Raw genomic sequence first — 9688 nt, 5'->3', positions numbered from 1 at the left:
CACACACACACACACACACACACACACACACACACACACACACACACTAAAGTACACCAAGTGGGCTCTATCTGTTGGTCAGGCTCAATCAGAGTCAATAGGGATCTGGAGTCCCGGTCAGTACAAGAGCCCCCATTATGTCAGAACCTCAGCCAAACTCCCATCCCCTGTAATTGAATTGGCATCGACCAAAAATAACTCCCTCCTCTCTTCTGCTTGGTTCAGCCCTAATTATTCCCTTCTGTCTGTCTTATCCTTATTCATTCCTCTCAATTTTCCCTGCATGCAGCTCTCCTCTCTCATCACAGGGGAATTCAGTGAGCGATGCTCTTCTGTATAGCTCTGCGTCTTTGTTGCCTCAAAAATAGCCACTCGTTCCGTGGCGGCTATCCCTGGCCTCCTCTTAATATACAGCAGCACACCCTCTCGCACCCGGGATTTACGGCTAATATGCACTACACAGCATATTGCCACCATGGAATTGTACCTACCGTAATATTATAAATGAAGAGTGAGCTAAAGTATCGCAAGCTGCTGATGTAGGTCGAGTTTTTTGGAGGATGTTAAAAGGAAAGATGTTGTGCAAATTTGCTGCAAGTAAATAAAGTTGTCAGGTTTAAAGGTGTATGAAGAGTTGTTACAATTAAAAGAACATTTAAAAGAGTTTGGGAATCCGTTGAATCACAGGTATTATAACTGCTGCCTCACTCTTATGTCACTCACATCTATGAAACATGCAGCATATTGTCTACTGCCATTGTTTCTTCGTGGCAGCCTAACAGCAGATTGACTCCCCATTCACTACAAACAGTTCATTCCCCTCGCATGGAGGCACTGGTGTTAGATGTGTGCTCAAAAGCCAACTGCCATTCCCTCTCTTTTTCTTCCTCATTTGGCGTCCCTCGGTGTGGTTGACACTTTAGCCGCGTTCTTCGCACATTGGGTTTGCTGTTCCTGTGTGAATAGAGATTATTCAGCAGAGGACAGAACAATCTGCAACATGTTACTGTGGCTTGTAAGGGCTACAGCTGCTAATCTGCGATGTAGCTGGAGAGCTGGTATGAAGTGATGAAAGGAAGGAGAAGTGGCATGATGGAGCTTCAGTAGAGTGTTTGATGAAGACAGTGGCAGGGATTGAGATACTGATTAACGGAGGTGAGAATGTGTAGGAGGATTCTGAGTTGATAAAAAAATATATATATTGGAATGAATACTCTGAAAGCAGTCTTTATTAACTTTTTGTTAGAGGATTTAGACCTCAGTTTGCCTTTGTTAGCTGTGTGACCTTATCCATCGGACATTTTTCAAGCCTCGGATCGGAGGCATGCAATTCAGTATTTTGAACTTTGCTGTGTTGCACATCTTCTCTCTTGAAACGGAGGAAATCATGTGCACGGTTCCAGTGTTCTGGAAAAATAAATTCAGTATTATGAGTAACTGGATGGTCAAAACAATAATACCAGAATGCAAAAATGAATTGTGAGTTATCTCAGCACCTTGCTGAGGTAGCAGTAAACCGTCTACGCAAATTATTTTCTACCCCTCTTCATCTCTCTCTCTCATTTCCTCACATAGTTGCCGTGCAGGCAGGGCGCTCTGATTGGAAATGTTATCAGTGGAGCGCACATTTGACTTGGGTCGTGTCCCAAAGTGAGGGCTCATTATTGGCCCATTGGATAATCGTCACCAGCCAAAGTTGGTTCAGAGAGAAGTCTCCCCATCGCCCCGAGGCTTCATTTAGCTCGGGGTTCACAGGGAGGAGAAAAGATGGGGGGGGGGGGGGGAGGGATAAAGAGGCTGAAGACATATAGAACTATGGGTAACTAAGCCATAGCTGGAGTGTGTAATGCACAAGTGTGAAGATGAAAGAAAGACAGAACGGAGTTAATAGTGAGCGTGACATTATCTTAAACCAGCGGTAGTCTGATAATCTTCCCCGAAGCTGCATATAGTCTTTCATAATTGCTCTCACTTTGATGTAAAGCCGTGGGTAAACTCACCATTACTTTGAATTCAGCCATGTCAATATCAACACTCCCAGTATATACGTGTGCTTTAATATTGTCATCACTCTGTACGCACTTACTGTAAGAGCCAAATGTGGGTGCCAACTTTTAAAATGATATTCAGATTGTACTAATGAAGTCGATTATCTTTGTAAGTGAACATTTCAAGTTAATTACTTGAATCGCGTGTTGTGAATGACATAGATGACTGCAGTTACAGTATATCATGTTAATTAAGTGAACTGAAGTGATTGGAACCATTGATAATCATCTAGTCAGTTTGTCAATTTGGTGTTGAGTCTGTATCTCGTGTCCCTTATACAGAGACGGCACCATCACTCACGGAAAGGTCTAAGTCCCCATGTGTCTTTCAAATGTGTGCATGTGTTCATCCATTCATGCATGCATGCCTGCATATGTCTTGTTATCCCATAGTGTTTACTAACATGCATCTTAGCTCAACGGGCTGGAAAGGCCTGCAGGGTTGATGTGATGTATGTGAAGAGATGAAGCAGATCTTTATGTGTGCTTGGTGAGGCTGAAAGAATGAGTCCCTGTGGAAAAACTCAACCAGGGGGGTTCGGAAGGGTGGGTGGGAGTTTCTGTGGGAACTTCAACCTCAGGTATTGCTCTTATGTTACAGTTTGCTTATTGCGAGCACATATATATGCACGCATGTTGTGTAGGACTCCAGACATACGAAGCAGAAAAGCTAAGAATATATTGTGTATAATTATTCTGCACAGGACTAGCATTTGCAGTTGGCCGTCACGCACAAGAGGGAGGATGTTCTGACATTAGGGGATCGGAATACTTCTGGGATTTTATTCTTGTGGTGACATTATGTGTGTGTGTGTGTGGGGGGGGGGGGTTTATGAACTAACCTAACCAAATTCTTAGTCAATTTCAAGTGAGAGAGTAAGCGAGAGGAAGGGAGAGCAACGCTAGCAGCAGCCTCACAGCCTCCCCGTTATGGTCACCTTGAGCTTTTCATACACTGCCTGCAGAATGATAGGCTGGATAAAAGAAAGAGAGACGACATGCATTAAAAGCATCCACTGTGCCTGATATTCTAAACATATTGAAGATGAGAGAAAGGGAGTAGCGAGGCAAAGAGAGAGAAAGTCTGTTTCCTCTTTATTCATGCAGTGGATGAATAAACCAAACCAAGGCCACCAGAAAAATGAACATGATTAATAATGTATGCTGTATAAATTAGCCACATTCTTTTACAAAACACAAATAAGCTTGAGCTCAATATCTAAAACTAGTTTTGTTTTCATATCAAAGTCAAATATATAAAGTTTGAAGAGAGTTCAAAGAGTGAGGGTGTTTAGCTACGCTAGGGGCACAGCTCTATAGGAATGGCAGTGTTGGTTCGTCTGTGACGTTGTGAGCATGTCAGCATGCTGATCTTATTGCAGTGTTTTGCATTAGTATGCTCCCTATCAATTCTTCCAATGCCTTAGTCCTGTATTGTATAATTTACAGCTTTGATGTTTATTCCAGACGTCTCATCGCGGTATCTCCTGGTGTATTAGCTGACCCTGGGCAGATGTACTTTTATTCATTTTCTCTTTAATGTGTAATGCCATTCTGGGTCCATTTCCTTATCGTTAATTCTCTTGTACTTGGTGGGAATTCCATTTGCAGTTTCAGGACATTTTTTTACTTTCTTTCTCTTTAGTCATAGGAAAAAATATAAAAGTATAAAGAGCACAGGCTCACTGTAATTCATTTAGTGATTGCTGAAGGGAAAGTCTCTTTACTTTTTGCTGCCTTTTGAGGTTTCATGAAGTCAATTTTGTCTTTGTAAGACAGTTCTTTGTGGGGTTTATTATGGATGTATTTTGGATATATTACACATTTGCCTTTAATGTTTAAGTTGTCATGACAAAAGAGATGCTGATCCAGATACTACAATAAATATGAGCAATAAAGTCTTGAACCTCTCTGTGTAAGAGTTAATGGCAGAGTCCAGATGTCAACCAGGAGAGTATGGAGGAAGATGACAGGCTGCAGGGATTATATCTCTCCATCATTTCAAGTCACTCAGCCCTTGATTTTACTGACCGTGCTGGTTGGAGAAAATCACCTTGTTGCCTGAGCCTCAGCTCGAAACTCTCCACTGTTGTCAGAGATATACTTACACAGATTTACATTGCTATTTGTCAAACCCCTCATGGATGAGAGTGCTGATGTACAGTTGCCGTCAAATAAGTTGTACTGTGCAGTGTGATAGGGACATTAGCCCACATCATCCTGCAGGAGAACTGGGTAGACGTCTGGGATTACTTTATATTTCCTTAGCTTGTTCTTCAGGGCTGCCTTGTAAATTGATCAGTGGACAAAGATATACAATTATATTCCTGCAGATGAGAGGAATGCCCCCTTTTTCCACCTAAAAGCAATGTGATTTCTTCTCAGCTCACTGTCCTTCCAACACCTGCACCTTAAACAACAGTTTACCGGCAATCCCAATAGCCGAACGCCAGAAACGCTCTACCTCGAAATGTACTACCCACATGCCACTGCATTGCAGAGGAAAAAGAGAGTTGAGAGTTCCTACAGTGGTTCGCTCTGCTCTCTTTTGGAGCTGCCATTCAAGGTGGATGAACGGTGTAACTTGGCTTCACCCAGTCGGGGTCCAAATGCAAATTCTGTGCTTCGATTGAGCCAACATTTGCACTCGTTCTCATTGCTTTTTTTTCCCACCCTGGAGCAGATGAGACTTCTTCCAGCTCTAATGCACACAGGGTGTAGGAAGAGAAATGCATGCATGCACACATAACACACACACACTTACAGGCACATACACACAACACCGTGTGATAATGTGTCACTTCAGGACGAATACCAGCGGGAAAGGATTGCTTCGTACAGATTTAACACAGTACACACTCGTAGTAGGTGATTTGTGAGGGGAGGGGGGGGCATCCCTCTTGTTAGCAAAACGACCAAAATGCATGCCCCTTGTTAACCTGCCACCTGAAATATCAGCAGCCTCCACCGAGTGCAGCTGCACCGTGTTCAGGCTACGACACAGACGCCGGAGCTGAACGTGGCCACTGTAGACGGTGCGTGTGATTCCATCAGACGCACTGCAGCGTGTTTCAGGAGTGGCCCAGAAGTGGCTCACACTGTCCCGTTTATTGACATGGTGCTGTCCATTGTGCTGAAGTAGCAGAGGGATTTAAAATTGCAGCTTTTCACACTCGCACACAAACACACACACACATACACACACATACACACATACACACACACACACACACCTACACAAAAACAGGAAGGCAACATCTTCACACTTGAAATTGCCCACTTTCAACTAAAAGCACCTTAAGCGTCTGTAAAGCCCTCAATCAATTCACAATTACCGAGTGCATCTGGCTACTGTACACTTGGAAATGCACATTGACTCAGATCAATAAAAACACACATGAACACACTTAGACTCAACACACGCGCAGACACACACACACACACACACACACACACACACACACACACACACACACCCTCCTCTCAGACAGGTGTGCTCCCACTTCTCTCTGCTGGAAGGCTGTATGATTTACTGGTGTAATGGGGAACATACTGGTGTTGTGGGTTTCCACTGCAGCAGGCAGATCAAAGCACTGATCAAAGAGTCTCTGCTATCTTTTATGCTCATTTTCTCCAGGATCTTCCCCTCGGCTACTAACACTGGGTTAACAATGCTCCAACATGGCTTTTCTTCAGTGTGCTGTCTCTTTTTCATCCCTCTTGATTCTAGTGCATGGCTCCACATTCAGGAGGAAATACTATGTATAGCAAAAAGACATTCTCTGCATGTCAACCTGGGTGTTGTATATCCCCTTTTTCTGTGTTAGGTCCTCTTGTGTGCATTAATACATGCTAAAAATCCATGTGCAGTCAGTGGGGAAAAAAAGCTTCAACAACAGTCTGCATGGTTTTAAACAGCGTTTGATTTATTCCATTTCAGATTTGAATAGTCCTTCGCTTCCTGATTACTTCCATTACTTATGTATGTATGGAGGTGGTATGCAGTTTTATGCCTTAATAATTGAATGTTTGATTTGAAGGATGCTAAATATAGAAAGATATTTTCTTACAAATCTAATTAATTGCATCCCTACTACACTTTTTCGCCAAAGTCTAATTTGGCTACTGTTTTCTGTTGTGACAGCTTTTTGTACTCAGCGATGAATATCCTCATGAGACACTGCCAGTACTTCAGTAATGGACATTTTGTGATGTTCTATAATAAATCCATCAACCGCATACATGTTGTTTTAGAGGTATAAAGATATTAATTTTGTTTAACCAGTCACAGATGTTACATTATGTATATGAATCCCTCTTAAGCAACCACAAGAATGAATAGGTTTCTATAAATATTATTACTTTTAGCATAAAATTACATATTCCAACCACAATAGGGTTACTTTTAGCTGATTCCTCACATTGCTTTTCAGTTGTGTCGGTCAGCAGTGCTGTAACTCTTAAGCACCTCACTGAGCGGGACAACAGCTACCGAGAGGGTGATACATCATTTTTTTTTTTTAAACAACTACAATTGTTTTTGTTTTCTGGCCAGGCTGCCGCTGGACCTCAAAATGCCATTGTCTTGATTACAAATCTAGCCATAACATAATTCAACTTCACCTGGACAACTTCAGCCTGTCTGCTGGTCAGCTGAAATAGAGAGGGAGAGATGGAGACTAAGGGGCAAGAGACATGAGAGGACAAATCACTATATCGCTAGCAGAAAGTGAAAGTGAGCGATGAGAGAGCCAAGTTAATAGCGCTTCAGCACAATTAATATTATAGGCATATTATAAATCCACATACCACTCTGCTGCCTGGATTTTAAATGACAGAATTAATCACTTTTCATTGTCCTCATCGTCCAAACTGCAGACATTAATTGAGTCGCAATTACTTGTATATGAAGATTCTGGAGCTTTTGATCACATGTCATGGTCTTCATCAACACATGCCCAGTTATTTTGAAAGGTTCAGATTTACATTTTCTTTAAGGACTTCAAGGAATCCATGGTTTTAAAGCTGGGATTTAAAGTTCATTCTTGACCAATAGCAATTGAGAAAACATTTATCAGGCTTACAAGGTCCATTTAGTTTCTTAGCTTAGCATTTAGTAGCATTCTTGCAGCCTTGATTGAAATATACATACCAGGGATTCAAACAACATAAATCCATGTTAACTCTACATGGTTGAATATTTATAATTAGGAGCTTAAATATACATGCTTGTTAACACTACACATTAAACTTAAAAGGGTAATTTGCTGGTAAAGAGTGGCTACTGTTATTTCCTATGAGCTAATTTTATCTTAGCACCTGGATGACCCACGTGTATCTCCAGTCATGGCTGCTAAATGAGCACAGGTTTTCATGTCTCATTAACAGAGATGTGAGTTAATGCGTTGGGACGCCAGGCATGACAAACCCCTCTTGTCCTTGGGTATATGTCTATATTCGCCCACTCATTTAATTAAATGGCCGGAGCTAGCCGCCATAACCGGGCTGTTCATTAAACCTGTATCACATACACAGCGAGGCAAAAATGGAGGAAAGTATTTCCAGGCAATGGCTTCTTGGAGTTATTGAGATGTGAATGTATGCTGCTTATATTAGGCTTGCACCATTTTGGGTGTTTATTATACATATACATATATATTATGGATCTTTTGTGAACCAGATGCTGCAGCTCAGACAAGGAGAGTCTCTTTCAATTTGCTTGGAGGTTTGTTTTCGATTGTTTTAATTTGATTGGGGGCCACCATTTCCCAGCAGCGGTGACCTTGCATGTGCAGAATACAAAGCCTCCTTTTGATCATCTTGATACATAATTGTGTGTATGTCGGTACAGTATGCAGACACCCCCCCCCCCCCCCATTCTCATATGACACTGTATATGAAATGGTTTGTTCATCTTGTTAATATGCTGCGTCTAATGATGCATCTGAAAAGCAATCAGTGAGGCAGCAGTGGATCTGCTTATGGAGCAGCGTTAATAACTTAGGGAAGCAGGAGATTGCGATGCCCCCACTGGCTCCACAGACAGACGCACAGCACACACAGGAAATTCACAATATTCTGCATACAGCACTAGTATTAGTTATAGACGTAATTGTCCATGTGTGACTTGGTTGTTAAGTTGGGCATCGGATGCTTCCACAGATTTTGGCTCCATTACTGTGTTCAGACATATATGGGGTTTTCTCCGTAAATAAGGATATGTTTTGTCTATGTTTTTCACATATCCGTTAGCATATACTGTACATGGCATCTGCTCTGTAAGTGTGTGAATGACTAGGATCAGTGAGAGCAGTGTATGCTGTAACCTGGCCGCGTGTAGTCGTGTATAGAAGAGCAGCTTGAATAATTTACTCACTGCCCATTCGAGCTGAACGCACTTTCACACCTTTCCCAGCAGCAACAGCTCCATCTCCGCATCTCAGCCTCCACTCGCGCCTAATGACAACTAATGGGTGATAGTGTAACACAGATTAAAGTGTTACTTAATCTCTCCTCCTCGTTGTGTATTATTTTAACTATAATTGACACGAGTGCAATATGTGCTAATGATGAAAGGTTTATGATATAAATGCAAAAAATTACATTATTTATTGCAGCCGCTGCCTATGGTGTATTGCTCAGTCAGCGCAAATCCTACAGGGGAAAAACCCAAGTACACAATTTATATGAACATTTGAGTACAGGCCTCGTACAGCAGAGCTGCTTTGCTTGTTAACACACCGATTAACAACCTATGGTATCCTGTCTCTCTTCTTATTTTCATCAGTCTTTGAATATAATAATCTCACTTGATAACTTCACTGTTCTGTTATAAGCCAAATATGGGGGTGTGAAGCACAATTTGTTGTGTGCAGCTGTTTGAATGTCAGTGTCAGCTGTGGTTTCTGGATTTTATGTGATTTTTAAATGAGCTTTGGTCAAGTATTTCTGCCTCTAATCCTAATAGTTCATGAGTGTGAACAATTCTCTGAGGCGATAAGATTAGTGAGACTGTGCTGCTTTTTGGTGCTCCTTCATGACCGTGGTTCTAAACTGTAACATTTGGAATGAAGTCCAAACAGCTCTCCAGCATGACTGTGGAGGCTTTTCGTCAATGCTGTGTTTTTTACGTGAAGGTACCCATCAAAGGACCTCCAACTGAGCACTGTTTATTCTCATCTTCCTCATAGTGCCGCTTATTGCCCTAATTAACAAAGATACAGTACTTTTTTTCATTTGAGGATGTAGAAGACATGCGTGTTGTGCTCTCCTCAGCTGTGTTGACCGATGTGGGCAAACAAGGCATGACGAGTCCTCCCAAATTGAAATGTCAGCCATCACGTTGATTCCACAGAATCAGTGTAAGAGAGAGAGAGAGGGAGCAGGGAAGTGTTTTCACTAAAACCATGACCCCCTTCTGCCCTCCCCCTCTTCTTGTTTTAATACCCACCCTTTTAATTTTTAACTAACCACAGTATCTCCAATTATTCCGCATCGCCATCCTCTGCCGTTTTCACTTTCTACCTCTCGACCAGACACTCACCACCCTCTCGCTCTCTCTCAACCCCTCCCCCTCCTGTCCTCTCTCTCTCGCTCTCTCTCTCTCTCTCTCTCTCTCTCTCTCTCTCTCTCTCTCTCTC

General features: G+C 42.2%; 1 protein-coding gene across 7 annotated transcripts in view; it reads left to right on the top strand.

Moving 5' to 3' along the window:
- The window catches only part of myripb (myosin VIIA and Rab interacting protein b), a 95591-nt gene that overhangs the window by 33404 nt on the left and 52499 nt on the right, over nt 1–9688 (top strand). The window lies entirely within an intron of this gene.

Source organism: Anarrhichthys ocellatus, unplaced genomic scaffold (assembly GCF_004355925.1).
Source record: "Anarrhichthys ocellatus isolate YVR2014 unplaced genomic scaffold, GSC_Weel_1.0 scaffold10, whole genome shotgun sequence".
NCBI classification, from domain to species: Eukaryota; Metazoa; Chordata; class Actinopteri; order Perciformes; family Anarhichadidae; genus Anarrhichthys; species Anarrhichthys ocellatus.
Note: the sequence above shows the minus strand (reverse complement) of the source record. Positions and strands in the feature narration are given on the sequence as shown.